We start from the raw sequence: 23,214 nt of genomic DNA, 5'->3' as shown, positions 1-23,214 counted from the left end.
ACTCCCATTTCACAGCTGGAGAAACTGAGGTTCCAACATGGTATGTAACTTGCCCAAGGCCCCAGAGCCGGGAGGTGGTAGATAAGGAACAGGGCAACTTCCACACTGAACACTCTGAGGTGGCACTTTGCCAAGAATCATTCTTGGATCTCTTCCAGAACTAGCAGCTCACAACATTATGGAGGAAGGAGTGGGCTGTCTTCCACAGGAGAGCTGGGAGGGATGGAGGGCTGCTCAGGGATCCCTCCTTCCCACGGGGCTGGCTGTCCTATCAGGGCCACCATCAAGCCCAGGCAGGAGCCACCTGCCCCGCAGCTGCCTGTGACTCCACGGTGGCTGGCTCTAATTAGGGGAAACCAACAGGTTTCAAAGGAGTCTCTGGAGAGCCTCTGCAGGTCACAGGCCGCTTTAAACCCCCTCATGTACTTATCTGAGCAACAGGACATCTGCCCCCATGGTCCTTTCAAATTCTGATGAGTTCTCCAGACGTTTGTTTCAAAAGAAGTGAAGCTCTAACAGTTTCTGCTAGGTTTGAAAGGAAGCTCTTTTACTTCAAAGTGAAAGCTATTTTGCCAAAGAAATAAGGCAGCTTTACCCAACTAGGTTGGAACGGTGGGTTCCAAAAAAAAAAATTAACTTTGGAACCTTGGACTGGGTGTAGGGGAAGCGTCACTCTTGGAACTCTAAGGCCCCATTCACATTGGAAATAACTGAGTTTTTCTCAGACTAGGCTTTTGTTTTTTGGCCATGCCACACAATGCATGTGGGGATCTTAGTTCCCTGACCAGGGATTGAACCAGTGTCCCCTGCAGTGGAAGCGCTTAGTCCTAACCACTGGACCGCCAGGGAAGTCCCCTCACAGACTAGGCTTAATGTGTTTAATCATTAGATCAGGTCTTCAGGTGGTTGGAGCCTCGTGGAGATCCCGTATCGTGGGCACCTGTTGTGGGAGCCCTCTGGTACAGGTGAGGGCCTCATCACAGGGGGCGTGGAGAGGCCGGGGGCTGGGGGGCTCTTCTTCCAGGCTCAACTGTCAGCCCCATCTTGGACACAGCTTTGCTCTGTGCCCTGATTTTTCTTCCCCCCCCACTAAAAAAATTTTTTATTGTGCTAATATATATATAACAAAATTTACCATTTGAACTATTTTTTAGTGTACAATTTAGTGGTGTTAAATGCATTCACACTGTTGTACAACCATGACTACCCTCCAACTTAAACTCTGCACTCATTAAACACTCACTCTCTTTCCCCCCTCCCCCCCGGAAACCACCATTCTCCATTGTGTCTCTGTGGATTTGCCTCTTCCAGGTACTTCATCTAAGTGGAATCATACAGTATTTGTCCTTTTTCACTGAGCATAATAATTCATCCGTTGCATGTGCCAAAATTTCCTTCCTTTGCATAGGAGTACAGACCACATTTTGTTGAGTTTCATCCACTGACGGACACTTGGGTTGCTTCCAAATTTTGGCTATTGTGAATAATGCTGCTATGAACATGGGTGGGCAAATATCTGTTCCAGTTCTGTGCCTGGATTTTCTGGGTGTGTTTTTTTGAACTCTGAAAGGGCAAACTGGCATCAGTCCCATCAGATGCCCCAGGGGTTGCCCCCTGGGTGGCCCGGAGGCGCCTCAGGTGTGAAAAGAAAGGAGGCGGTCCTGGGAGCTGCCCACACAGAGGTGTCACCCAGAAGGCTGCCAGCCTAGCTCCGGTGTTTATGGGAGTCGGCCTGTTGTTTTTAAGCATGGGAATGAACGGAAGGGCACAAGCCCCTGCGTGCCCGTCTCCTTCCCCACCTCAAACACACCCTTCCTTCCATGGAGGCAAAGCTGCCCACTGAGCCCCCCAGGGCACACGTGGGCAGCTGGAGCCCTGGTGTGGAGCAGCCCCTTCCCCGCTTCCGTCTCTCTCGCCCCCTCTGCAGACGGAGACCCCTCCTTGCTCCCGTGGCATCCTGGACATGGCTCTGTCATCGCAGCCCTGAGCCGTCCTGGTGGATTTTCCTGTCCGGCTCTCCTAGGTGACTCAGGGCTCCCTAAGTCCAGGACTGACTCATATTAGGTGCCTAATAAATACCTGTTGAATGTTGGAACAAGCCAAAATAAACAGCTCCTCAAAACCCCCAAAACAGCCCCAAATGAACACTACACGAATTATAACCGACAGCATCTACCCAATGTGAGTTGCCTAAGGATGGCACCTTGCTAGCCTTCTAAAGTGTATTTTGAATGAGCTAATACAACTGCAAAAAAAAAAAAGACATCTGGTAAATAACACAGACCCTGAACTTCCAAACAACTTCTTGAAAAAACTGGCCTGCAGCTGGACCATCCGGAGCCCGAGGATTCTCAGTGGGGGCGGTAGGGGCCGTCCCAGGCTCTGTCTGTTCTGCAGCCCCTTTTCCAGACATGTGAGGGGAAAGATCCAGGAAGTCTCCCAAAGAAGGCTGGAAAGTTTTTGTTTTTTAAGTGGAAAAAAAAAATAGATGTGGAATTGAAATTACCATTAAGCAAACATAAAAATATGAAAGCACGCTCCCAGGAGATTAGGGAAAATAATTTCCGCTGGTAGTGATCTTGAGATTAGTTTTGTCGAGTGAATCAAGCGCCAGGCAGTGAGCAAGGGAATCTGGCTTCTATTTCTAGCTTCCCGCGCCCTGGTTCAGTCATTCAGAAATAACTTCTACTCCTTGCTTTTTCTACTTTAAAACAAGGGAAATGCCACCCTTCCTCCTGTGTCAGCAAAGAAATTGTGCTCCACAGAGAATGCGCAGGATGCCCGGACTTCTGACACCACGGAGAGAATTCAATAAGCTCCCAGAAAAGCAGCCACCGACAGACATGTGCAGGATGCGATTTAATGACAAGAGGGGGTGTTCGTAATGTATTACTGAGCGAAAAAAGGAAACTTGCCAAAGTGGTATGTGCAGTTTGTTCTCTAGTATTAAAAAAGAGAGAGAGAATATATATCCACACCATAACCGACGTTAACTGACAGATTCTAACGCACCCATATCCACGCATGCCCTTCACCACAACATGAACTGGTCATTTCTGGGTTTACGGGTGATTTAAATTTGTTTTTTTCTAAATGCTTCACAAAGGTATTCCTTTTTGTTATCAGGGGAAAAATACATTGTTTTTAAGAAACATGTATTCATGTTATACACAGAGACATAAATATGTATGTGTGTGTCTGCGCACTGTGTATTCTGGGTGGTAGTAAAGAATCAACTGGCACCATTATTGAAGAAAATAGGTGGACGGGCAAGAAATAAAAGGTTGATAAGAAACGCCTTTGGATTAAGTGATTTCTTGGCCAGCTGCTTGCACACACATCAAAAAATCCCTAGAATTGCTTCTTTCCAGCAGACAGGAAATCACTCATTTCCCCTGAAATGTGAACTTTCAGGCACCAGGTCTGATGAGGAATCATTGCATTCAAACCAACCTTCCCTTTCCTTTTGTAAATCACCTCTAATGAGAGCTTGCTTCTAGATAGGCGGGGAATGAAGAGCAAAATCTTTAGAGTGATGTACACCCATGTTCAAAGCAGTATTAGTCACAATAGCCAAAAGGTGGAAACAACCCAAGTGTCCATGAACGGAAGAATGGATAAACAAAATGTGGTATATATATATATATATATATATATATATATATATATATATATACAATGGAATATTATCCAGCCTTAAAAAGGAAGGAAACTCTTGACACGTGCTACAACATAGATGAACCTTAAGGATTTTATGCTAAGTGAAATAAGCCAGTTATGAAAGGACAAATACTACATGATTCCACTTATATGGGGCACCTAGAGTAGTCAAATTCATAAAGACACAAAGTAGAATGGTGGTGTCCAGGAACTGGGGAGAGGGAGTAGTAGGGAGTTGTTTAATGGGTATAGATTGACAGTTTTGCAAAATGAAAAGAGTTCTGGAGATTAACTGCAAAACAATGTGAATGTTTAACACTACTGAACTGTACACTTAAAAATGGATAAGAGGGTAAATTTATGGTGGGTTTACACTCTACCCGGTTTGATTTATGAATGCAGGGAGCAATTTCTGGCACGCAGAAATCCCTCTTTTCCTGGGTGGAAGAAAGATAGAACCTGACCCTAGGAGTAAGTGCACCAAAATGTTAGCAGTGATGGGATTACACATGGTTGTACTGGTTACTTTTTAACTGTCATTCTTTTTTTTTTTTTTTTTTTTTTGGTTGGTTTGGGTCTTTGTTGCTGCGTGTGGGCTTTTTCTAGTTGCGGTGAGCGGGGGCTACTCTTCGTTATGGTGAGCGGGCTTCTCACTGCAGTGGCTTCTCTTGTAGAGCATGGGCTCTAGCGGCACGGGCTTCAGTAGTTGTGGCGCATGGGCTTAGCTGCTCCGCGGCATGTGGGATCTTCCTGGACCAGGGCTCGAACCCGTGTCCCCTGCATTGGCAGGCAAGTTCTTAACCACTGCACCACCAAGGAAGCCCTGTCATTCATTTTTTTTTTTTTTTTTTTTTGCGGTACGCGGGCCTCTCGCTGTTGTGGCCTCTCCCGTTGCAGAGCACAGGCTCCGGACGCGCAGGCTCAGCGGCCATGGCTCACGGGCCCAGCCGCTCCACGGCATGTGGGATCCTCCCGGACCGGGGCATGAACCCGTGTCCCCTGCATCAGCAGGCGCACTCTCAACCACTGTACCACCAGGGAAGGCCCCTGTCATTCATTTTTAACACAACTTTAGAGACAACTTTTCTGAAACACAGATTTCCAAAAAGCACCACTAAAGTGTTTTAGGAGAAAGTATGAAGGTAAAGTGAGAGTTGGTGGTTTATTGATTGATTGATTGGTTTATTTTAATGTTCAAAGCAGGATCTTTATCACAGTCCACAGGCCAGTTCGAATTTACAAGGGGCCTCCACTGACAAGGGGGTCTCAGGATGAAGTCCAAAGCGGACATATGGCCCCTACAGAGAACATTTGGCGGGCGGGGGGGATGCGCGTGCCCACCTCTCCCCCACACACGTTGGGCCTTCTGGTTTAATGGTGTCAGACAACAGATGTGCTCGAGGTCCCTCCTGGAAGGGCCCGCTGGACAGACGGACAGGCCACCAAGGCATCACACATGACAGCACAGGGCAGCACAGCCGTCCACAGCTCCACACACCGTGCACCTGGCATTGCACCTGGGGCAGAGGGTTTTGCAAAAGAAAACTGGAGGACAACTCTGCCTCTGTCTCTTCTCATTTCTCAGTTTCTCTCTAGTAACCCACCCCCTATCCAAACAGCTATCTGAGAATCAACACATCTTTTTGAAAGTCCTCACTTGGGAGAATCTCCTTTTATTTAGATAATTTCCGAGTAGCCACAGACAAGAATTACCTGACAATTCTCTGGAGACAAGAATCCTAGCACCTGGTGAGGCCATTTAAACGGTGTAACTTACAATGAGTTGAAAAAACCAGTCAAACCTTTATCATTTTCTCTACCTAGATTTTTAGGATGAGACAAAAATGGGGAAAAAAATCCTAAATTCTTCTGAGAATAGAAAGAGTCTTTGGAACAGCAGACCAATTCTAATCTCGCTAGGAGCAACTAACTTTTTGTCTGTGCATGTGTTTTAATTATTTATTTTTAAACTTCAACAGATGTCTTTTATAAGCTCACACGGCCAGGATCATCTGACCGGAATCTATTTAGCAGGCTATCTTGCACTGACGCCTTTCGCTGAATAAACACTGACATGGAAGAAAGAATCACTTGTTCACTGATAAAAGTGTATACGATAGAAAAAAACCATCTAGGGTAAAAGGTCTATTGAAACGTGTCACAAAATACTTGCTTATAGGAAAGGTGCCCTTTCCCCTTAAGGAAATAGGAGTTTTCTTTCTCTTTAAAAAAATTTGATTGAAGTATAGTTGATTCACAATGCTGTGTTAACTTTTGCTGTACAGCAAAGTGATTCAGTTATATATATTCTTTTCCATTATGGTTTATCACAGGATACTGAATATAATAGTTCCCTGTGCTATACAATACGACCTTGCTGTTTATCCATCCGATATATACTAGTTTGCATCTGCTAATCCCAAACTCCCAATCCTTCCCTCCCACAACTCCCTTCTCCTTGGCAACCACAAGTCTGTTCTCTGTGTCTGTGAGTCTGTTTCTGTTTCATAGATATGTTCGTTTGTGTCATGTTTCAGATTCCACATATAAGTGATATCATATGGTATTTGTCTTTCTCTTTCTGACTTACTTCACTTAGTATGATAATCTCTAGGTCCATCCATGTAGCTACAAATAGCATTATTTCAGTCTTTTTAATGGCTGAGTAATATTCCTGTGTGTGTGTGTGTGTGTGTGTGTGTGTGTGTGTGTGTGTGTAGGTGTATGTGTATCACATCTTCCTTATCCATTCATCTGTCAATGGACATTTAGGTTGTTTCCATGTCTTGGCGGTTGTAAATAGTGCTGCTATGAACACAGGGGTGCCTGTATCTTTCTGAATGATGGTTTTGTCTGGGTATATGCTCAGGAGTGGGATTGCTGGGTCATATGGCAACTCTATTTTTAGTTTTTTGAGGAACCTCAAAATAGAAGTTTTCTAACAAGAGAACTCTGGCGAGCTTATGTTATAAAGGCAAGCAGGTGGGACTTCCCTGGCGGTCCAGTGGTTGGGACTTCGCCTTCCAATGCAGGGTTCAATCCCTGGTTGGGGAGCTGGGATCCCACATGCCTCTGGGCCAAAGTACCAAAGCATAAAATAGGAGCAATATTGTAACAAATTCAATAAAGACTTTAAAGATGGTCCACATCAAAAAAAAATCTTTAAAAAAATAAAATAAAGGCAAGCAGGTTAGGCAAAAGCAAAGTGTAATATTAGATACAAACATAAACATGAATTTAGCTCTGCAATTTTTTATAAGCAAATAACAGAAAGTCCCACCTCACGCCCCAGGGCCGGAAAGTTCCAAACTCTGTTTCTAGAAAGCAAACAGAAATTTCCTACATTGCTCTCATAGTCTGCTGCTCTATGTCCTTGCTCCTAATTGAAGCGTCCCCCCGCAAAAGATTAATTTTGTGCCACTCAACTGTGAGACCCGGGTCTGTGGAGGGAGGGAAGAAATGCAGAAAGTAACTTGACTGCCCAAGAGTGGGGCTTCCAGAGAGAAAAAAAGAATCAATCGATTCCCAGATCACTACCATACCGTAATTACCCAGATGTGGAAATAATGTTACATCCTTTGTTTTTACCTTCTGCTGGTGACATGAAAGGCATTACCAAGGAGATGGGTGGGCTGCCTGGGGTCTGGTTAGAAAGGTACGTGTCTGATGGGTCCTGGGATGGTCTCCCCATTCCTGTGGGACACAGGACTGCTTTTGACTAACATCTGTACCAGTTGCTGAGTCGCAGAAGGAAGGGGAGGAAAACTCTGGCAGTTTTAAATACACTTGATTAGCTGTAAAGATGGAGGTTCTGGGGGGACACAGAAATTTGCTCTTTACATGCCTTAATTATGCTCTCCCCTTGTGACATCTCATGTTCTTGTCTTCTACCACTTGAATGTTCACAGTCAGGGACTATTAAAACCCAGCAGATGCCCGCTAATATCTGCTCGTCTGATTAGCTGTCCACTCATCAAAAATGGCAGGGACTTGACAAAAGTCTTTAATCTGCTGACTGCTGACAGTCAAACTGGATACAGAAAGCTCTAAAACAGATTTTCCAGGTCTGAACTACATAACCCAAATGGAGCAAAAGGACTGGAAAATCGCAAAATCTCCTCTTGGCTCTGGGCCGTGCAATTACAACCATCCTTTCCTATTTGCCTAATTTAAGAGCCATCGCTGATGACCGGACACTCATTTTCTGAGCACCTGTCAGCTAAATAATCATCATGGCTCATGCACAGAGGGTCTAAGGCAGGAGCAGGTCTAAGCCCTGAATATGAATTACACAGAATTCTCACATTAACCACACACACACTTGGTGTTAATACAGTATTTTACAAACGAGGAAACCAAAAGCCAGAAAAGGCTTTATTTAGAAATTGCCCGAAGTCATGCAGGTAGGGAGTAGCAAAGCCAGGATTCAAACCTAGGTCTGGCTGCAGAATTTACATTCTTAGTCACCTTTATCTGATTAAATCACAGAGAAATCATTAGGAAGATAACTTTTTCAACCGTATTAAACTGTGATGTCAGCATTCAAATTCTGCTGTTTAAAGCACTCATCCTATCTTGTAACTGTGCCTGCACGGCAGAGTGGGAAGAAAATGGCCAGAAAGTCAGACTCCACTTTCTGCTGGGACCCCCGAGTCAAGTCTGCTCTCTGGTTCTTGGCTTCCTCATCAATACAGGGAAGACTAAAATGCCAGCCTTTCCCCAATCAAGGGTGTGATCAGGAATAAATATGAGAATGGATGGGGCAGGCCTCTGTAAAACAGAAAATGGACCCCCCCCGGCCCCCCAAGACAGGCCAGCTTTAGGAAGCCTCTAGCACACAGCACGTACTTACACCTGGACAAAGTACAGGCAAGTCTCATTATCTGCAGATTCTGTAGCTGCAAATTTGCCCTCTTGCTGATATATATCTGTATCCTTGCCACATTTTGTGCACTTTCGTGCTTGTTGTTGGTACTTTCGCTGTTTAAAATGGCCCCCAGGCCACATGCTGTCTAGTATGTGACCAACGGGGAAAACTTGTGACAGAGAAGCTTTGTCTAGACAAGAGTTACTGCTGGCCGTGAGTTCAATGCTAATGAATTAACAATATATATTAAATAAGGTATCTCCAAGCAGAGACACACGTAAAACCAGATTATACATTGACTGGATGATGAAAATGTGACCAGAGGCTGGCAGGGTACTTCCCTGGAGCAATGGTCCAGTGTTTGCAGCTCACTCAGGGTTCACGGCCACTTGACAGGATATAACTATGCACTACCATATAAGCTAAAAGTTTTATGATACAAATTCACTCTCTTGGAGTAGAGGCAGTTAACTTGGACGAAGCTGAGCTCTAAAGAGGAAACGCTTAAGTACCTGGAGCTCAGTCTTGGCCCTCCCTGGGTCTCCATCCACAGCCCGTTAGCCTTTGGCCAATATTAGCCTCAGTGAGCAGGGTCGTGGGCTCTCATCCTTTCATTCCATAGCAGCCTCGCTGCTCTGGGCCTCTTCAAGGTCCCTCTCGTCCACCTGAATGTCCACGGCCCGGCTACTGTAGGAAACACCAAGGCCTGTCTGGGGGGCGTGGAGCCCCTCTGTTCTAGGTGACCCTACTCCACGCCACTCCTGTGATCCTCCCACCATCCGGCTCTGACAGTCCCTTTTTCCAGGCTGAGCCTCCAAGAGAGATTCTCACCCAAGTCTGACAATGGCATCCAGGGTGAGAAGCCAGGACCTAGACTCATCTCTCCCTGTCAGGTCACCCGGGAGACTCTCCAACAACTTGAATGGGAAAATCAGCATATATTCTTACACAGAGGCACCTTTCAGAAAGCATTCAAGGAACGCAGCAGAGGTGTCAGGCTACTCAAGACTCATTTTATGAGTCATTCCAGCGCCAGCAAGGAAAACGGCCTGGAGGAGAAGGGAACGCTGCTGAGACCAAAGACTCAAAACGAAAAACCAACTTTTTTAAGCCACTAGGGGAAAATGTGCAAGTCACCCGATGAGCCTGGGGTCCTGTGGAGACCACAAGAGGCCGGCTGCCCCAGATGCAGCGCTCTTGTGTTTCTCCTCTGACCTAAGGTTGAAGTAGAACAGAAATGAAGCTACTGGTTCTGGACATGGCTACACAGGCTGAATTAGCTCCCAGGGCAAGTGGGAGATGCCAATACTAATGTCACCTCGATTCCTTCTGCCAGGGTTATAATAAGAAACTGGAGACTTCCTCCCTTGGGCATCCTCTGTTAATTGCCATTTATAAAAGTTCTGTTGGCTGGGCCTGTAATATGCATTATATCCCCTTTGAAAACAAAACGAAACTTCTAAAATATCAATCGTCATTCCAAATGGCACAGTGATTTGTTTTCCAACTCACACTCTCGGATTAGCTGGGGAGTCTGTCTGAAAGGCAGTCATCTGGTATCAATTTGTGACAATATAAAATCAAAGCTGAACTCCCATGTAAATACACTTTTGAAAAAAAATTCCAGATTTCACCAGCCAGCATGTATTTTACTCATTTCCTTATATTTCAGTCTTGACTGTTATTTTCCTGGCTCCAAAGAACTAAAGTTACATATAACAAACGTTGCACCTCTTAATAAAGCTCTACTGGCTAAATTCTTTTCAGCTCTGTGAAATACAGCTTTCAGGGAGGGTGTATCTAGATTGATGACTGGGTTGAAATATACCATTACCATCTCTCCCAATCTGCCTGGCCTCATGTGCTCACTTGCGTTTGGAGCAAACAGGGTCAGATAAAAAAGCTCGTTGAGTCACTCTATATACACATAGCAGCTCCCTGCTGACACATCCACAGTCAAACATGGGCCGGATAGGTAACTCACACAAACATATTCTTGGACAGTGCAAGTGTCAAGAAAACCAACTGGGGGCTTCCCTGGTGGCGCAGTGGTTGAGAGTCCATCTGCCGATGCGGGGGACACGGGTTCGTGTCCTGGTCTGGGAAGATCCCACATGCCGCGGAGCGGCTGGGCCCGTGAGCCATGGCCGCTGAGCCTGTGCGTCCAGAGCCTGTGCTCCACGAGGGAGAGGCCACAACAGTGAGAGGCCCGCGTACCACAAAAAAAAAAAAAAAAAGAAAAGAAAGAAAACCAACTGGATCCTAAAACAGTACCTGCTTTTTGCTCAGGAAGGACACAAAACTTGTTTGGATAAAATGTTACACTTAATAAAGGCAATATAGCTCAGTGGCAGGAGTACGGTTCAGGGTTAGATATGATTCCAGCTCTGCCGAGCTCTACCTTGGAAAGAAAAGTAAACTCCCCAGAGTTCAATTCTCATCTACAGAGCGATGTCAGCCCCTACAGACATGCAGGGCACCAGCAGGGTGGCTGGGATATAATCATCACATCCGATATTTATCGAGAACTACCTGTGTGCCCAGAACTGCACAAAGTGCTTCAGAGAAATAATGAGATTTAATCCTGGCTGTCATGCTAGGAGATATCTGATTATTAATATTTCCCACTCTTTACACATGAGAACCGAGGCTCATGGAGTTTCCAGATGCTGCCTACCGTCTCACCCGGGGAAGCAGCAGATCTGGGATGTGATGCGATTTCCACATGGCTCTGCAGCTCGTAACATTAGTGTTCAATAAGCAGGCCATTATTATGAAAAACCACCTATAAAACGAGAAGAAGATACGATTGCTGCTGGAATGGTAAGACTGCATCCCAGCCTCACTGTGAACCACAGAGCAAACACAGAATCACTGGACACTGCGTAGTGTTTAGTTACTGCGGCAGATTGCTACGCAGCTTTGCAAAGGTATCTTTTCTTTTTCTTGAGAACGTTATCTTTATCCTTCACACTCTAGATTACTCAGACTTCAACACCTGGCAATTATGCAAATACGCACAAGCTGAACCAGGAACAGTTTGAAAAAGATCTCATGATCTTACTCAAGAGTATTTTTTTTCTTTAATAAAAAGAAATTATATATCTTTAACTGAAATTAAATGAACAAAATCGGATCTGTTTTTTGAAACTGACATGTTCAACATTTACCTTAAAAGGTAGTATTAGACTTTTTAGACCAAAAGAGTTGGAAATGAGTATAAAACTTGAGATGATCTCTCTCAAGCAGAAAATGTACACATTCTCGGTCAAAAAGTTTTTTACGACCCTATATACATCACCTTGAGCTATGTGGAGAGTAGAGGCACAAGATTATGTGGAAAAAAGACAATGAGAAGAAACAGGGTCATCTTCGGGTCTGTACATTTTTCTTCTAGGGAGTTTCTTAAACGCACAGCATTGGTGCCAATACCCTCCTCTCTGTCACAGAGATGGCTCTGCCATCCAATCAGTCCACACGCTCAAAACCCGGTGGGAGGGTCTCCCTCGATGCCTCTGTCTCCCCCAGCTTCCACAGCCAGTCCATCGCCAAGTCCACTCTGCTGCATCCTAAGTCTCTGTGGAATCCGCCCCCTTCTCCCCACCCCCATCACCACCACTCCAGCCCAAGTGGCCACCATCTCCTGCCTGGACTGCGGCGATAGACTGATTTCCTCCCACCTATGGCTTCCCTCCAAACACACTGCCTGCCCTTCATCTACTTTCTCCACAGCTCCCTTCTTCTTCCCACCTCAGCCCAGGCTGGTCCTGTGGTCTGCACCAGTCCTCCCAGCCCTTGTGCACCCTTTAGACACCTCCAGAAGCCAGCCCTCCCCATCAGAAGCAGGTCAAACCCACCAGGGCGCTCATCACAGGCTCCGAGAGGACCAAGGCCTTCCCCTCTGTCCACGCACCACAGCCGCAGCCCTACACTTGTGGGTGACGGTTCAAGAGTCTCTCTCCAGCTCCATGGAGAGCTCCATGCTGGCAGGGACCACCCAAGTAACGTACAAGTCCTGTCAATTCTGTCTCAAGTGGAGTCAACGATCCCCTCACCGTCTCCACCTAGTCTGGAACTGAACCCATAGCATCTCCGAGGTGAGCCTATATCTCCAAGTAAGGTCACACTCTGAGGTTCCAGGTGGGCGTGAATTTTGGGGGACACTATTCAACCCCGCAACCACAAGAGCTGCAGAGATGGGTGACCCGAAGGACTTCGGGGAGCACAGGCAGTGCCCAAAACCGTGTGGTCACCGAGCCTTACAGTGGTAAGTTAGGCACCTCTGCACGCTCAGGCCCTCACTTCTCTGAGGGACTCCTAACACCAGCTTCTTCGCTGGTCTCCCTCCCTCCGGGAGAAATTTCCAAGCGTCCACGAACCCCCAAAACTCTTTCTAAAATTCTCTATGTGTAAGGATAGACGAACTCCCAGAACAGAGAATTTTGGACGTGCACAAGTCCATCTTTCTGAAGCGACAACTAAGATGCCAAAGGGTTAAACACAAAAGGCACTGCTCTCCCTCCTCCATCCAACCCGCCTCCAAGCTTTCAAAACACAGCTGTACTCACACCTGTCCCTGCTCAACAGCCTCCCTCCTTCCTCTGAAATAAAGTTCACCTCCGTGCCTGGGTGCCCAGTGCCGGGCCCTCACCGGCCTGGCTTGCAGGCTTGGCCCCAGGGCCAGGACAGCTGCCCGCTCCAGAGCAGAAACAGGGAGCCGGGCTGCCTCGGCCTGTAATTCTCCTCTCTCCCCGCAGGCAGGCGCTGGTCTCACTGATCCCTGAACCACCAAGAGACTTGATGGTTCACACAGGGGCGTGTGAACAATCCGGCAGGCGGAGGGGTGTGGGCTGCCGCTGACCCCACAGTGCAGCCCCCACGCGGGCTACCCTGGGGACCCTGCTTAGGCCCCAACTCTGTCTGCCCAGGGGGTTCAAAGAGCAAAGGCGGGGGCCAGGTGCAGAGGGACCTGCGAGCAGGGACGGGGGAAGCCAAGTCAGGCACCAGAGCAGCATACAACCGACTCCAGGGTCACAGCCGTGGGGACCCCGAGGGTCCCCCCCCGGAGCCCTCACACCCCAGGGGTGTCCTGCCTAGAAAAGGAGCAGGCAGCACTCAGACCACAGGATGAGGGCCGTGGCTTCTGCAAAGGGCGGGAGGGAGCAGACGTACGTCTTCCAGAATTGTCTTGGCAGGTAGCACTCCCCTCCCGTGGGCCGCAACGGGCAGGGCAGCGTCTTCCATGCCAGCGTGTGGGCCAGACCAGCTGTTGCTCTTAACCTCACTGCTGTGCTGCTCAAAGGGTACGATGCTGAACATGTGAATTCGCCCCTTCTTGTTTCCCTGTCCCGGAGACTGTCATTTTGCAGCGTACATAGGGGCAAAATGCAGCACCTGACGGAGGGGGTGTTGTTTTCCCCAGCTGCTCTGATTTTACTTTACCATGAAATTGAAATTGAAACGATGCGGCGAATTGTCTGCAAGCAAAAGCTCCACCCTGGATGATCTCAGAAGACCCTGTCAAGTTTCTCAACTGCTCCTTGACTGACGGTGTGCGGGCAATACCCGGCAACTGGGAGCAGAACAGCTACAATTTTACCAAGCAATCACCGAGGACCAAACCTCTGCTAGGTGCTTCTCATTTTCATGCTCACAACACCCCAAACGGGCAGGAATTATTGTCCCCATCCTACAGATGAGGCTACTGAGGCTCAGAGGGTTAAATGAGTTTTCCCAAAAGGTGTTGCTAGGGGGCAGAGTTGCCCGCCTCCAAGGCTGGTCTCTCCGTTCTCGAATCTGTTCACCCAATTTGCTGAGAAGGAGGCAGAGCATCAGGGCTGTGGGAAAGGAGCAAGTGACACCAAACTGTGATTTGGAGAGAGCTATTGTTATTGGGAAAATTTTCCACAACTTAGGCCCCAAACCAGGGTTCTCTGTTGGCCTGTCCCTCGAGGTTATCACATGAAAATCAGAATCCTTGCTTGACGAGAAGGCGCCACTGGCCAAAAATATAGCACAATATTTCTTTGTACTTTAACATTCTGACCTTGATTGACTCTAGCCCATAGGTCTGAAATGGATGAGGCCCTAGCATTTTTGTTCTCTGGAGGTTAACTAACATACAAGTGGAAGATTTGGGGCAGGAAGGAGAATAAAATGCTACAGCGTGTAATAGAGTCCTTTGCTTTTCTTAAGTGATACAACAACATTAGAATTCGTGGTTTGTTTTAAAACTCTCGGAATCAGAAAACACAGGTTTCAAAATTCCAGCTCTGCCATGTATGGGGTACGTGACCACGGCTGTGTCACCTCGCACTTCATGGTCTTGATTATCTAGTCTATAAAACAGCTACCACATTGTCTTTTTGAAAACGACTTAATATATAGGAAAGCACTTTGTAAACTGTAAAGCCCCAAACGAGTAAGTAGGATTTAATTATCAGATGTTCGTCTTAGGATGGATAAACTGAATCCCTCAATTACGGACACAATCACCCAGGAATTTGTAATCATCTTCCTTCCTCAGGTCTCCCTCTCCGAGAGCAAACTTTATTCAACTCAATAAAAAAGTAAAATACTTCAAGAACTACCTTTCAACATCAGATCAACCATTTACCTCCTAACATTCCAATTTTGTTTTACTATTTTTTAATTGAAATATAGTTGACATGGAATATTGTATTAGTTGCAGGTATACAACATAGTGGTTTGACATTTAAAAACATGGAAGTCTGCACCTCAATTCCCTGCACCTATTTTGCCCATCCCCCCACCCCGACATGCTAAATTTAGTCCTTCAGCAAAACATTATAGACTTTGCCTGTCCTCCGGTCCTTCACACCCTCCCACCCCCTTCCTAAAATGATCAAAGCAGACATTTCGCTGTATAAAGCACTGGGTCAATGAGTAAACTGCTTTAAAATAAAAATCAATGTGCTGGGCACACAAATCTTTGGCATTGTCAAATATTTTATTAGTCTCTTCTTGAATGGCTTGTCATCTATCTGTCATGAAATTAAACTTAGATACTAAGTACATCCTAGCCTTTATGTTTTTTATTTTTATTAAAAAATTTTTTTTGATGTGGATCATTTTTAAAGTCTTTATGGAATTTGTTACAATATTGCTTCTGTTTTATGTTTTGGTTTTATGGCCACGAGGCATGTGGGATATCTTAGCCCCCCGACGAGGGACCGAACCCACACCCCCTGAACTGGAAGGCGAAGTCTTAACCACTGGACCGCCAGGGAAGTCCCTCATCCTAGCCTTTAAATCAGGGATAAGACTGGGCCCTTTCATGCACACACACGTTATTACAATATTCCAAGTCCTAAACTTCTAGGATTTGCATGCTCTGTGTTACAAGCTTTTGTTTTTGTGACCAAATGTGCAGCAATAAACCTCAAACCACATCAATGATAACCCCGTTAAATATAAACTAGTGTGCAATTATCCAAAATGCTAACACAAACAAAAAGGGAAAAAAACCAGGAAACCCTGATTGATTGTATGTTCTCGGAGACTTCTAAAAACCAAACAAAAATAAAAATACACTACACAATTTGTAAAGGAGGGTAACAGCTAATGATTTTACGATTCCTCCAGATAGTACTGAGCAGTCTGAGCCCCAGTGTCTGAAAAGTTCGGTTTTTAAATTGCACACAGGTTGAAACTTGAGGCGGGGGGTTGTTAGATATTTTTTTTGAGGTGGAAAATGGGTGGTGGTGACCCTATGGGAAATTCACAGAATTATGTGCAATAATAAATTCTGATAAAAATGTCCGGTTTTCAACACTCTTCCTCTGATGATGACATTTTGCACAGCCCCCCAGGGGACAAAGGAACAAAGAGACGTGTGGTGAGGCTCCTGGTACATGTGCTGACAAACCAGGTCTCCGGAAGGAAAAAAGCAAAACCCTGGCTTGTAAAACTGGCTGATTCCTGTGGTGTAAATACTCCCACCGTGACTGATTTCAGTTACTGATCAGCTCAGATTCCTCATCCTCCGTTCCTACCGAGTTATAGGAGTCAGTCCAGCACACTCCCCCGGCTCTGGCAGAAAGCCAGATTAGAGGAGACCAGGGCTCAAATTCTAGCTCTAGATCCCAGTTATGAGGCCTTAGACCAGCTTCCTTAACCCCTCCAACCCTCAGTGTCCATAGCTCTAAAATGGGTATAATCCCAGTGCCTTAGGATTGCCACACAAATAAAACAAAATAATGCATGTGAAGCCCACAGCACGCAGGAAGGTGCTATCTTCCCTCCCTGGGGAGAGGGAGAAGCTGTGAGCGTGGGGTGGGGTTGGTGGGTGGGTGGGTGGATGATGCGGAAGAAACATGCAGGGAGGAAGGTTCATTGCTGCAGGACTGCGGAAGGAGGTGGTAGGTTGGCTACTTTACCAAATAAAAGTTCGGGAGTGACTGCTGGGTGAAAATAAAAGACCTAGAAAGTTGGGGTGAGGGGCAGCCTCAGGCCTGTCTCCAGCAAGTCCCCCAACCAGTGAGGGGCCAGGGCAGGTGCACACAGACCCAGGGAAGTAAGGAAGTCCCCCCGGGAGGGCGTGCTCAGTACCATACCCAGGGCGGGGAGTCGGGGCGGGGTGGGGGGGAGGGCGTGGGTGATTCTGCAGGGTGATGGGTCCAAAAGGGAGGAAGGGTGTCTGGTGGGGACCCTTCCCATGGAGAAGCCTGTGGGTGCCAGAACCCAGGTGTCCTTTGCAAAGCCAGCACAGCATGGAGATGACAGGCGTGCAGGGGAGCAGAGAGGGTGCCACGGTGGCAGGAGAGCCACACATGAAATACAAGGAATTTAAAACTGCCCAGATCGGGTGTGGGCCTCAGAAAGGCCCCTCTGTTGGCCGGGGAGAAGGGCTGGCGGGTCCAAACAGAAGCCAGGAGCCTCCAGGAGACAAGGACAGGGAGGGACCAAGGCGACCAGCCCACATCTCTGGAGACAGAGCCCTGTGCAGGGAGGCAGAGGTCTCACGCGTTTCTGTAAGGAATCAGAATGAATAGCTCAGGCTCTGCAGGCCACGTGGTCTCTGCCGCAACTACGCCACTCTGCTCTTGTGGCACAAGGGCCCCCAAAGACCATACAGAGATGAACAAGCGTGGCTGTGTCCTAGAAAATCTTGTTTATAAACAGACCATGGGCCATAGTCTGCCAACCCCTGGGCTGGGGAAGCCGTGATGCTGAGAAAATAGAGAGGGTCCGAAGAAAGGAAACACGCCCAGGAGGGAGGTGGTATTATTATTCCCATTTCATGGATGAGAACCTCATCCCAGAGTAAGTGGCAGAACTAGGGCCACAAACCCCATTCCTGGGGGTGCCAGGCTCCTGTTCCTCTTCCGCCTCCCTGTGAAAGATGGAAGGCACAGAAAGCACAGGTGCACTGAAGAGATAACAAAGGTGACAGGAATTTAGGTGTGGTCGAGAAGGGTGGGGGGCGGTGCAGGCAGGCCCTGGGCAAGACAGGATCGCTGTAGTCAGGGAATCCTGTCCGCCCTGGGCTGTCCCCTGGGCTCTCACGCACAGAGGTCCTCCCTGAAAGACAGAGAGGCAGACACCTACATAAGGAAACCGCAGGGCTAGCACTGCCCTTCGAGGTCACGTACACCACCTTCACCCCGGTTCCGCTGAAGCCAGTTGAACAAGCATTTATGAGCCTGGCTCAAACCACAGTGGAGCAGAGACAAGCGGGTTATAGGGCCCAGGCCCTGGAGCCAGAATGCCTGTGTTCAAACCCAGCTCCCACAGACAGCCTGAGGGATCCTGGGCCAGTAACTTAACCTGTCTGTGCTTCAGACTAGGGGCGATACAGGGGTGCTGTCCAAGGGCTGTTATAAATGTGAACTCGCCTGACCTCCATAGGGTGCTTGGAATGACACCTGGGACATGGTAGTTAAATAAAAATACTGACTGCATCAAGGCACGGAGCCAGGTCCCACGGTGGGGAGCGTGAAGTGTCCCCGCCCTGGTGAGGGCTCAAACAGCAGGCTCACCTCTAACCAAGCTCTCATCACCGGAAAAATCGGCCCATTTACCTGCATCTCCCAAAACACACAGGGACCACGCTGGTGTATGTACCTCCCATAACTGACAGGGGCGCTCCATAATTGATATTCATCATGTTCATGCTTGTTGAATAAATCAGACAAGGCATTAGGTCCCCAAACTAGAATTTCCTCCGCGACATACCTGACAGATATCAGAGCACCTAGGGTCACCCTCTACTCACTCTGTGACCTTGGATTCCTGCCCCTCCGTGCTGCTGGGGGCTGAAATCAACATCTACAAAAGCACTTTGTAAACCTGAAGGCCCTTTAAAGGCAACAGAAGTGGGGACCGCAGATCACTTCCGAGGCAGGAGTGGTGGCCCTGGCTTCCAGCCTGGATGGCCGCCGGGGGCCGGCAGGCCAGTTGCGACACCTCCCCAGCCAGAGGGAACACAGCTGAACATGTCTTTTAAAGTTCTCCCTTACACCCGGGGAAACCCATTCCTTCATTCATTAGTGCACGTCCTGCCAGCTGGAGCCTCCCAGGACACACGTAGTTCCACCTCTGCATCTGACACTGAGGTTCAGTTACCCACTCATCCCCAGGCGCAAGGGCAAGGGCACCCAGGGCACTAGGCTGGAAGAACACAGCACTCAACTGTCCCAGCGCTTTCATCCCAGAAGGAAACGGAGAGGCTGGGGTGGGGGGGTGGTGAAGCGACTTGCCCGAGGTTACCAGCCAGTGCAGGGGCAGGTCCAGAGCCCAGGGGGGCAGGGTACCGGCTGGGCATTCCTGATCGACATCGTGTCACCTCACCCGGCCTCACCTACTGCTCCTTCCCAGTGTGTTCAAAGGCCACCTGCCCTTGACCTTCTCCCTACCTAACAACTCTCCTTCCTGGGGAAAAGTGTCCAGCAGGCGGAGCTCCCCAGCCCGGCTACAGGGACACACTGCAAAGCCAGGCTGTGGCTTCCCTCACCCTTCCTGGAGGGCAAAGGGTCACACTTGAATTCACTGCCCTCGCTGGGCACTTGCCAGCAGCGGGCAGGCTTCCGATGCATTTCCCCTGCTGAGTTCACCCACGACATGACAACTCGGTGACTGCAAGGAAGGGGGCAGCGGGCGAGCCTCGGGCTCTCGCCTCAGGCCCTGGCAGGAGCTGTGGGTGAGCATCCTGACCAGGGCGTGGCCTGGCCCGGGACTGCAGTTTTGGCTTCCACAATGCATGTTGCTGGAAAGATGGCTCAACAATAACTTGGGTTGGCTTACCGCAGAGGAGGTCAAAGTCCTTTCCTGACTTCTAAAATCCAGAAGGGTCAGGTGGCTTCCAGCTGGAACACAGTGTGGTGACTTGCCTGAAGTCACAAAGCAGGGAGGTGACAAAGTGGGGAGAGAAGTCCATCCCCCCGCTCTTACTCTTGGCGGCGATCCCCTGTTGAGCTCACGTTTTTCTTTTCAGTAAAGAGGACACCACAGACCCAGCACCAGTCCAGGTCTCACCCCAGGAGGGGCCCTGCAGAGGGAGGGCTGGTTAGAAGCTCCAGAGCACTGAGGTGTGAGCCTGAGCTCTGCCCCAAGGGGCAAGTGACCTCGAGCAGGTTACTTAATCTCTCTGAGCCCTGGTTTCCTGGTCCTTAGAGTAGGAACAATCATAATACCAGTAAAGTCTTTTTCAAGGTGCGGCCCATTTGCCTCCCAGGAAGCTAGTTAACTATGCAGACTTGGGACCCCCAGACCCGCAGGATCAGAATCTGCCTTTTCTCAAGATCCCCAGGTGACTCTAAACTCATTTACATACATAATACATACAGCACTTAGCACCTGCACAGTCGCCCCCCCGCCCAACCCCGATAGTAAATGTAAGCTCAGTCTGCACTTGAAAGGGTCTGGAACACAGGCCGGGGCTCTCCGGAAGGGCTGACTTACTGCCCAAGGCTGTGCACCACGATTCGAACCCCAGGCTTGGGACTCTTCTGCACCACACGCTCTCTTTCCACTGAAGACCCGAGTCTCCACAAGGCACACGCTAACACGGGTGTTCTAAGAAGCAAAACCCTCACGTTTTAAATTAATACCCTGGTCCCCGTGGGCCCCTCTCATCAGGGCCGATGGTGCACGTCTGTTCACCTGGGCTCCATTCTGCAATTCAGGAGCTCTACGAAGTGGAGTAACCCGCTGCCAGCTGCTACCTGAGGTGAAATTTTTAAAGTGAAAGAAAGCCTTAAAACACACCGTATACATGTACACTCCCCTTCACCTATTCACACCTTCCTCGGGCAGAGAACACAACAGAATGTCAAGCTAGAAGGCATCCTTTTGGTTTCCCAGCTCTGACACCCAGCCATAGAGCAAACCCCAGCACAAACTCCAGGCAGGCCCGGAGCCCCATGCACGAGGTCCGTGGTCCTAAGTTCGCTATACACTTCCGTGGAGACTGGTTAAGTAGCAAGGCTAAACGTAAGGATGAGGAAAGGGAGTGCAGAATCATACCAGCACGACTGGCCTGCTGTATCCCGGACAAACATCTACAGCCAACAGCTCCAAAATTCTCCTGGGGCCTACTGCACGCAAGGCACAGTGATACCGCGCAGTGGCGGAGGAAAGACACCAGGCTTGGATCTCAAAGGTCCTGGCCAACACTGGGTCTGAGAAAGAATCTACACACAGGGTGGCTGTGAGGATTCACTGGGATAAGTGTTAACTATCCAGCCGAGAGCACAGAGATGGAGTCATCAATCCATGGCCACATCTGCGCCAAGGTCTGGGCACAGAAATTTTCCTGTCATATTTCAAGATCTGGAAGTACAAGTAATAATTGTGATTAGTTTTACAAGCGTCCAGATGGAAGTAGCAAAAAAGAAAGGGTTTCAAGATTTCAGATCAGGAGATTCTGATTTTTATATACCCATACCAAACCGGGTATATGAAATCCCAAATTCATGAAAAAAAAAAAAGGCAGATTTCAATGAACTACGGCAGTGCTTTCCAAACTTTCACTTGTATGTGAATCATCTGGGGATCTTGTTAAAATGCAAATTTGCGCTCAAATAGTCCAGAGTAGGGCCTGAGGGTTTGCATTTGTAAGAGCTCTGAAGGTCCAAGAACTCACTTTTGAGCAGGAAGGTTGTTTGGAATTCTTTAAATTGCAAGCAACAAATCCAAGGAAAGCATAGTATGATTTAAAAACAACACCGCAGGAGAACATCTGAGAAGTAGTATATGGAACCACCGGGCTAGGAGAACTTCTTAAAGGGAGGCATACCGGGAAAACAAATGACATTCTTTAAGTTGGCCTGGGCCTTATTCAAATGAGTCTGTACTCCACATCACAATTCGTCTAGGCAGGTGAAAGTACTCTCTAGTGATCACAAAAGCACCACACTTCTGACAAAATTCTTGCAAGCAGGTCAGTGTAGGAAACAAAGTATCCTAGGAGATTCCAAGTTCCTGGCCACTCCATGAGTAGTGGCCATGCTAGCTCTTCACGGCCTTTCTTAAATCTCTGTTTTACCCATTTACTTCCTCTCTGCACGTTAAATTTGACACTATTTCTGTTGGCAGATGTAATTTTTTAAATGCCCGTCAAGTTGCTGGATATGGATAATTCCGAAGTAGTAAGATGAATGTGGCTGTCAGGTTAAGGAAGCATCTTATACCAACTAATCATCTTAATGTGTGTGTTGGGGGGGGATCAATAAAACACCCAAGGGGTTCATATTTATAGGTTCAGAGATTAAATCTGGCTGTTTTTTGGATCAGAAATATCAACACACAAGATCCTCCGTGTCCTCTGAAATGAGATTCTTGGAGACAAAGTGTGAAGTTATTTGGTTTCTAGATGTTTTGAGCATGGGAACACATCTGTCTACTACGAGACGCAGGGCAACCTTGCACACTGGCTTAGAATAACATGTATGTTTATTACAACTCCTGTCCTGACCCGCTGGACAAGCTGGGCTCACGCTCAAACTATACAGTCATTAAGAGCCAGTGCGTGATGTCAAGCTGCCCAGAAACTGCTGAGTCCGAACCACTCATCCAGAACGGAAGGGATTCCCCTCCCCTCCTGTGCACTGGCCCAATAACGGGGAGAGGCGTGCTCTGACAAGAAGTGCCAGGCCCAGGCTGTCACCTGTGCCCAGCGTCACTAATCATCCGTGCAGTCACAAAGCTATTCGACCGCTCCACACCCCTGCCCGCAGCCCATGTGCACTCAGCTAGGATGCTACATACCAAGCAGGGTCAGGATTTCACCACTTGGGAAGAAACAGACTCAGAACAAAATTCTGCAGGAGCCTGCCTTGTTCTCTCCCATCTGTCCACTGCGGGAGGAAGTTAAGTTTTCCAACAGGCCACCTTCTTACTTAGGCCAGAAAAAGCCTAAGTGTTCAGATGAGCATTACAGGAGAGAGGCTGTAACAGGAAAGGTTCCCCCTTCTCACCTTGAGGCCTGCGACATGTTGGCAAGGTCCCATTCCAGAAGGGGAAACTGAAGCCCCAGGAAGTTAAAATAACTGTGCCATAGGGAGCCTAGGAGGCCTTCCTAAGTAACAAGCCTCCCAGGGAACAGGTCTGCACTTCCTTGGGGCTCCCCACTCCTGTTCTCTCCCAACCTCCAGTCCCACTGCCTGATGCAGACCTAGCTCCCCGACTGTCCCTGGAACATAAGTGACAAGCTCTAGCCATTTCCT

General features: G+C 48.1%; 1 protein-coding gene across 1 annotated transcript in view; it reads right to left on the bottom strand.

Annotated features, from left to right (window-relative positions):
- The window catches only part of CABLES1 (Cdk5 and Abl enzyme substrate 1), a 105,383-nt gene that overhangs the window by 80,436 nt on the left and 1,733 nt on the right, over positions 1-23,214 (bottom strand). The gene's annotated exons all lie outside the window — the stretch shown is intronic.

The sequence above is a fragment of the Delphinus delphis genome, chromosome 13 (assembly GCF_949987515.2).
Source record: "Delphinus delphis chromosome 13, mDelDel1.2, whole genome shotgun sequence".
Taxonomy (NCBI): Eukaryota; Metazoa; Chordata; class Mammalia; order Artiodactyla; family Delphinidae; genus Delphinus; species Delphinus delphis.
This window is presented reverse-complemented; position numbering and strand designations above follow the sequence as displayed.